Here is an 8,847-nt window from a genome sequence, read left to right as displayed (position 1 = left end):
CGTGACATAGGACTTATTTCTTTATATAAATATGAATACCAATAATGCACTAATACTATGATAACAGTAACTAATAGTTTCGTGTTACACTTTACAAGTTACAGACTGTTTATGTTATTGAAGTGCATAACAACCCTGTGAGGAAAGTCTTACTAATGTCTTGTTCTCTAGACAAGGATACTGAAGCTCAGTGAGTTTAAAAGTAACTTGCTGAAGTCTCACTGATAGCAAGTGACCAAGTCAAGACTCACACCCAAGTCCTCTGACTCCAAGTCCTATACCCTTTTGCACTGCACCATGCAGGTAATGGAGGACAAAACCCAGGGGAAAAGCCTAAATGCAAGAGACCCCAAGGGATACCATTACCAACTGTTTTCTTAGTCACACATTCTATATTATGAAGTATCAATGACATACCTAATTCAGAGAGCAAGAGTATCAGGATCAATCCATATGTTGAATTAACCATTTAGGATTTTTAATAAGAATATTTAAACCTATTTAAAAGTAAACATATACTTTACTGCATGGATATCTGACCATTCAATACATTTATTAACTGAGGTATAGGGTCACATTGAAGTTTCTAGAGCTACATTTCAAACTTATTGTTAGCAATTATATTGCATGTATGACTGTATGTATTTAGTTTGAGGTGTGTGTGTATGTGTATCTCTATATAACCTTTTGTACAGTGGTGATAAAAAGACAGACTTTGCACAGTCCTTAGTCTACAGCTGTATAGATCACAAATCTGACTTGATGATTTTACATATTTCATAGTTTCAGCTAGTTTTGAAAGTGAAACTACATCCCAATATTTGAATATTGCTTTCTTAGGCACCAGAGCAAACTGGCTCTATTTCCTTTGCACTTTTTACTTCTCAACATTTATTGAGAGTTCTTCACTTTTAAGTCTCTTCACCTTAGTAAATTAGGGATCAGATTGAAGCCTTCTTCTGCAGAAGAGGTGATGGATAGTTCCAAGTTGATACTCTCAAGTTCCAAGCATAGTAGTTGCGTGTGCTAGACAAGCACAGAAGAGTTGGACCAGGACCAAGGGATTTACTACCAGAATTTGCTTCCCTTAATCCCAGGAGAGATGGCCAAACTCATTCAGCATTAAATGATGAACACAAAAAACTGCATTCAAGGGGGGTCCAATGGATGCTCTTTGGACTTCTGACCTATGCAGTATTCAGCATCACAGGATGAAATGCATTGAAGGACAGTGCACCGTCATGTAATCCACTTTCTCCTGCCATCTAACCTTTGGGCAATAAGGTTGATCATTGGTGGAGGAGAACTTCTTTAGGAAACACAATCAGGGGATTTTCTAGGTGGAAAAAGCTTCCAAAAGGGGATACTACATCTTTGCTAATAACTGGCTCAGTTACATACTTCAAATGCATGCAGAGGGTGCACTTGACCTTAGGTAATTCTTAAATGGATTACTAAGGAAGGCAGGACTGGGTTGACAGCACTATATGGGCAACTTGTATCTCGCTCAGGGTGGGAACCTTTGTAGCTAAATGCCTCTAGAAGAGGCGTTTATTGTTTTTGTTTTTTTAAACAGCTGCACTAAATAAACCCCTTTTTGAATCCATTGTATATTGCAACATTTTGAACCATGACCAGCTCACTATTTCTTGAGCTGGAACTTGCTAATTTCTATGGTAGTTTTTTTCATGAAAGTTGAGAAGGCCTGGTCTTGGCCTTTTGTTTCTTCATGAGAAGGTGTGACACTGCCTATAAATGTTTCTTACTGTGAAACACTCCGAATGTGAGACTGTAGTCAGGGTTATTTCTGGTGGTTTGATTACGGCTTGCATGCTGCTTTCTGGCTTTCTGTCTCTGTCCTGGTTGATCAAAACTTCCTCTTGGTGTTTCTCTTCAGTTTACCATAGTTCACATTCATCTCCTACCCTTTGATCTTTCTATCTCCCAGCATACTGAGGAGTAAAAGTATTTTCTCCCAGGTAGGTCCATAGAGTGAAGTGCTTGCTGTTTCACACAAACACCATTTCATACCTTCAACTTATTGGACCTTCTAAATCTGTCCCATGTCTAAGTCAGGGTACGTGACAATCTTAGATGACTCTACTGCCTTTGTGCCAGTTAGTTCAACTTCCTACAAAAACCATCAATGGTACCACAGTATCCACTAGCTGCACACTGTACAGGGAAGCACAAGATTAATCTTCTCAGCTGCAGTTCATCTGGAACATGTTTATGTTCAGCACTCAAAAATAATTCTAAGCTCCTCCCAATACAGGAAATATTTTTTAAGGCAGCATATGTATTTATTTCCTAAAAACAATTGTCATTCTTCTCATAAAATGTGTATGAATCAAAGCAGCTAGGAGCAATGCCTCAAATAACCAGAAATGACCTTCTGTTGATACAAATTGTATCTCTTTTTCTCCTGACTGTATAGAAACAAATGTACAAAACTCATCTTAAACTAGGTTTGGTACTGACTTTTCATTATGATGTTTGTGGCACTGTGTGTCACAAGGGAGTAGCCCAGGATCATGAGGAAGCTTTTATTTACAAAGGGCAGTAGTTTATAGACAAAGACAATTTTTCAAGGCCTCTTGATTACTATGTGCAAGATATTGTGCATAGTTTCAAGCACTATATGGCATAAGTTTCTCTTTAGCCGATTAAATTTAATATGTCCTTGCAAAAGAGATTTTGTGTACAAAATTGTCAGTGTGAGTTGTTCATCTGTAAGAACCTATAAATGGAGCTGTACAACTATGAATGCATAAATTGAGCTTGTTTATATTGAGGTCTGCACACTTCTTGACTGTTCCATTTTGTCTGCAATTATAAAACAGCAAATACAAAGAAACATCAAAACCCCTTTGGCTTCCTTGATAATGAAATCAAGCTTCCATCCTGGGGATAAGTGTGTGTTCTTCAGGATACTTACCTCTAAGTACTAAGTAGGGGTTACTGCACAGTGTTTTGTGTGGTTTTCAAGAAGTATATTTTGCAAGAGGTGCTTTGTAATTTTAATTATTTCACTGAGTTTCTGGACTCATAGCAAGTCTGTGCTTGTTCAGGCCTTAGATTTTGTAGATTTTGTGATTTTTTTTTTCTTTTTGTGGCTTTGTTGTTTGTTTTATTGTTATTTTTATTTCAACCTGAAGAAGTGTGACTCTGGAGTGGCATAGTCAATCCAGGGCACCATTTCTGTAAGATGGCTCAAAGGAAAAGGAGCCTTTTCAAAGGCAACATACAGCCATTGCATGCTCTCTTAAGGTGCAAGAAATGGAAGGGGGGGGGGGTGACACATGCCTTATGGAAATGGTATACAAAACTTTTCTTCTAAGTAATGAAATATATATATATATACTCTCTCTCCTAGTTTCCAGGAGAATACTTCTAAATCCTTTTTTTCTATTTTAGAATAAATTATCTTTATACAGTAATTCAAACACTTACATCCATTAACTCTTGGCACTAGGTTTTCTTCTTATATAGAAGAGCTCATTTTGAGAGGCACTCAGTTACTGTTTTATGTATGCTTTAAGTATGGGACTTTGTATAAAACACCCTTTTTGAGGGCCAACAATTTCAATACACTTTGTTTAACTCTGGGAACCAGGTCTGGAGCTGCACAGGGAAAGTAATGTCAAGTTGTCCAAAGAGCCCTGCTCAGGTGTCCTTCCAACCCTTCTCTACCTTCCCCTAGTTGGTTTCTCCTCAGGCCTGACACTGAGGTGTGCATAATCTGCAACTAAAATGGCACTACACTTAGTTCTCATTGGAAATCAAACCAGTATATTTTGGGAACTTGCTTGTCTAAATAGTTGATGCCAAAAGACTCAGCATATTCCATATCTATCATAGTGTAGCTAGCTATATACATAGGCAGATTGACTACTTTTAGTACTGGTTTGTGTATCATTGAGCTATAGAAGTTTGCTTTACCCATTTGTGGGATTAAATGATACTGTATAATGGCTGTAAGCTTTTATAAAATATCTTTGGGTTCTTTGTTTGACCCAAACATAATGTAAGTCTTAATGACAAAGTGCACAAAGCTAACCAGAGGTGAGTGAAAATATATCCTGTTCCCAGTTTTGTCTACACCTGAAATGCATGTGCAATGCTTTGCAATATGTTCTCACTAGCATGAATGTGCTGACTACTTCATGAGGTTTTAATTTGTTTCACTTATAATCATGATGGAAAATGCTGTATCCTTGACAACAATGAACTGTAACTACATTTAATTACTGCATAAACTTTTTGTTTACTAACCACTAATGGCTCTGTTTCTTTACAAATATCACTAACAAAAGCCATACCACACCTACAAATACACTCAGCTCCTAAAAATTTAGATTTCTGTCCTTGGATTTGCATCTTGAAATAAAGAATAAGAGGAGGGATCTCCCCAAATGAGTTCATCTGAGTTTTGTCACAGTAAACATTGTCTTTGTTTAGTTGCTAAGTCATATCTGACTCTTTTGCGACCCCATGGACTGTAGCCTGCCAGGCTCCTCTGTCCATGGGATTCTCCAGGCAACAATACTGGAATGTGTTGCCATTCCCTTCTCCAGGGGATCTTCCCGACCCAGGGGGTGAACCTGCGTCTCCTGCATTGGCAAGCAGATTCTTTACCACTGAGCCACCAGGGAAGTCCTCACAGTAAATATATGCCCTCTATTTTTTTTTTTAATACTAACACAACTATAAGTGCAAATCAATTGGCTTTTCCAACAGGGCTGGGCTGGACCAGGCCTCAAACTGGTGGGTTAGAACTTGGTGGAGGGCTAAGGGCTCAGGCTTATTTCTCTAAACCACCTACTGTTTCCCCACTGAATAGCCTCAGGTCCACAGAGACATCATCTGCTGAACCTTAGCCAGAATATCAGAACCAGAAGCAGCCTAGATAACCCTATAGTTCATAGAGAAGTCACATGGGGACTGTTCAGCTGCATGGACTCCATCAGGGTATAGGTATGAGAACTGAGGCACCAAGAACTGAAGAGATTTGATTGAGGCTGAACAGGGCCAAAACTAGAACCCCAGGCCTCACTGCTCTCAAGCCAGTGAGCCCTTTATCACAGTGGTGTCTGCTCTTCCATGAACCTGGCTTCAGAAATCTCAGGTTTCAGGAGGACTCCAACCAAAAATGACCCTTAGTTCTTACTCTCCATGGACCTGGATCAGAAATGGGCTTCAATAACCTACTTCTCGTCTTTAGGTCAGTCTTTGAGGGCTACGGAAGAGCACTTTTTCCTGGGTTATATGAAGACTTGAGTCCTGAGTTCAAGGCTACCAACCCTGGCATGAATCCACAGAAATCACACATACAAAGCTTTAAGAGAAACTTCATATCTATGATCTTTTTGATCTTTACAACCCCATGAGGCAAATATCTTCCTTTGACAAATGAAGAAACTGTGGCATGATTTGCCCAGGGTTGTTCTCATTAAGTGGTAGAGTGTGTTGTTTAGTCACGCAGACGTGTCCAACTCTGCAACCCCATGGACTGCAGCACGCCTGGTTTCCTTGTACTTCACTATCTCCCAGAGTTTGCTCAAATTCATGTCCATCGAGTTGTGATGCCATCCAACCATCTCATCCTCTGTCACCACCTTCTCATCCAGCCCTCAATTGTTCCTAGCATCAGGGTTTTTTCCAATGAGTTGGCTCTTTGCAACAGATGGCCGAAGTATTGGAGCTTCAACTTCAGCATCAGTCCTTCCAAAGAATATTCAGGGTTGGCAGCAATTCTTCAGTGCTCAGTCTTCTTTATGGTCCAACTCTCACATCTATAGATGACTACTTGAAAAACCATAACTTCGACTATATGGACCTTTGTCAGCAAAGCAATGTCTCTGCTTTTTAATTCACTCTCTAGGTTCATCACAGCTCTTTTCTTCCAACGCCTGGAACCTATATTTTTGGGTAGCTTCTTCCTCTACACCAGAGCAACTCAGACTTTAGTGTGCTTCAGAAATATCTGAAGGGCTTGTTAAACCAGATTGCTGGCCACTGTCAACCAGTCTGATGTAGATATGGAGTGAGGTTCAGTAATTTCTATGTCTAACAAGTACTAACACCAAAAAAAGATGTCCTTTTCATCACAGGGGATTGGAATACAAAGTAGGAAGACAAGAGATACCTGTAATAACAGGCAAGTTTGGCCTTGGAGCACAAAATGAAGCAGGGCAAAGGCTAACAGAGTTTTGTCAAGAGAACACACTGGTCATAGCAAACACCCTCTTCCAACAACACAAGAGATGACTATACACATGGACATCATCAGATGGTCAATACTGAAATCAGATTGATTCTGTTCTTTGCAGTTGAAGATGAAGAAGCTCTATACAGTCAGAAAAAAAGAGATGTGAAGCCAATTATGGCTCAGATTATGAACTTATTATTGCAAAATTCAGATGTAGATTGAAGAAAGTACAGAAAACCAATAGACCATTCAGGTATGACCTAAATCAAATCCCTTACGATTATACAATGGAGGTGACAAATAGATTCAAGGGATTAGATCTGATAGAGTGCCTGAAGAACTACAGAGGGAGGTTTGTAACATTGTACAGGAGGTGGTGAACAAAACCATCTCAAAGAAAGAGAAATGCAAGAAGGCAAAATGGCTGTCTGAGGAGGCCTTACAAATAACTGAGAAAAGAAGAGACTCAAAAGGCAAAGGAGAAAGAGAAAGATATATCCAACTGAATGTAGAACTCCAAAGAATAGCAAGGAGAGATAAGAAAGCCTTCTTAAATGAACAATGCAAATAAATAGAGGAAAACAATAAAATGGGGAAGATTAGAGACTTCAAGAAAATTGGAGATACCAAAGAAATGTTTCATGCAAAGATGGGCACAATATAGGGGAGAAATGGCAAGGACCTAACAGAAGCAGAAGACATTAAGAAGAGGTGGCAAGAATACACATAAGAACTGTACAAAAAAAAAAGATCTTAATGACCTGGATAACCTTGATGGTGTGGTCAACTCACCAAGAGCTAGACATCCTGGAGTGTGAAGTCAAGTGGGCCTTAGGAAGCATTACTATAAACAAAGCTAGTGGAGGTGATGGATGAGCTATTTCAAACCCTAAAAGATAATGTTGTTAAAGTGCTACACTCAGTATTTCAGCAAATGTGGAAAACTCAGCAGTGGCCACAGGACTGTAAAAGGTCAGCTTTCATTCCAATCTCAAAGAAGGGCAATGCCAAAGAATGTTCAAACTACTGTTCAATTGAGCTCATTTCACATGCTAGCAAGGTAATGCTCAAAATCCTTCAAGCTAGACTTCAACAGTATATGAACTGAGAACAGTACATGAAGCTGCATTTAGAAAAGGTAGAGCAACGAGAGATCAAATTGCCAACATCTGTTGGATCATAGAAAAAGCAAGAGAATTCCAGAAAAACATCTGCTTCATTGACTATACTAAACCCTTTGACTGTGTGGATGACAACAAACAGTGGACAATTCTTAAAGAGATGGGAATACTAGACCACCTAACCTGTCTCCTGAGAAACCTATATGCAGGCCAAGAAGCAACAGTTAGAACTAGACATGGAACAACGGAATTGTTCCAAATTGGGAAAGAAGTACATCACAGCTATCTATTGTCACCCTACTTGTTTAACTTCTATGCAGGGTACATCATGCGAAATGCCAGGCTGGATGAATCAATCACAAGCTGGATTCATGACTGCCAGGAGGAATATCAACAACCCCAGATATGCATATGACACCACCCTTATGGCAGAAAGTGAGGAGGAACTAAAGAGCCTCTTGATGAATGTGAAAGAGGAGAGTGATAAAACTGGCTTAAAACTCAACATTCAAAAAACAAAGATCATGGCATCTGATCCCATTACTTCATGGTAAATAGATGGGCAAACAATGGAAACAGTGACAGAGTATTTTCTTGGGTTCCAAAATCACTGGGGACAATGAATGCAGCCATTACATTAAAAGAGGCTTGCTCCTTGGAAGAAAAGCTATGACAAACATAAACAGCATTTTAAAAAAGCAGAGACATCACCCTGTTGATAAAGGTCTTTATAGTCAAAGCTATGATTTTTCCAGCCATCATATTTGGATATGAGCTGGACCATAAAGAAGGCTGAGCACCGAAGAATTGATGATTTTTAACTGTGTTATTGGAGAAGACTCTTGAGAGTCCCTTGGACAGAAAGGAGATCAAACCAGTCAATCATTAAGGAAATCAACCCTGAATATTCATTGGAAGGACTGATGCTGAAACTGAAGCTCCAATAGTTTGACCACCTGATGCAGAGAGCCAACTCATTGGAAAAGACCTTGATACTGGGAAAGACTGAAGGCAGAAGGGGCCAACAGAGGATGAGATTGTTGGATGGCATTACCAACCCAATGGACATGAGTTTGAGCAAACGCCGGGAGATACAGAAGCCTGGTGTGCAGCAGTCCAGGGGGTCGCAGTCATATACAACTTAGTAACTAAACAACAATTACCCAGGTGGTACTGATATTAGCAAAAACTCGGATCTACACCAAACTGTTAACCTGTGTCCTTGGGCAAACCCCTACCCTTTTTCTCTGAATTAATGTCTCAATGTATTAAATTAGGGGACTAGATTTCCAAACTTTTGTTTAATATCAAAGCCCATTTTGAAAAAATAGAAATTTCATATATGATACCAATACACACACAATAAAAATCCAGGGTACTTTAGAGCTCTGGAGAGGAACCAAGGGTTTGCAGCAGCCATCTTCCCACAGAGCAGATGCTGAGGCTGTGTTCCAGAATATATATTTGCAAATCCCTTGACAAGATGTGGCCTAGATGCTCCTTGAGGGCTCTCTT

Source organism: Dama dama, chromosome X, assembly GCF_033118175.1.
Source record: "Dama dama isolate Ldn47 chromosome X, ASM3311817v1, whole genome shotgun sequence".
Classification (NCBI taxonomy): Eukaryota; Metazoa; Chordata; class Mammalia; order Artiodactyla; family Cervidae; genus Dama; species Dama dama.
Note: the sequence above shows the minus strand (reverse complement) of the source record.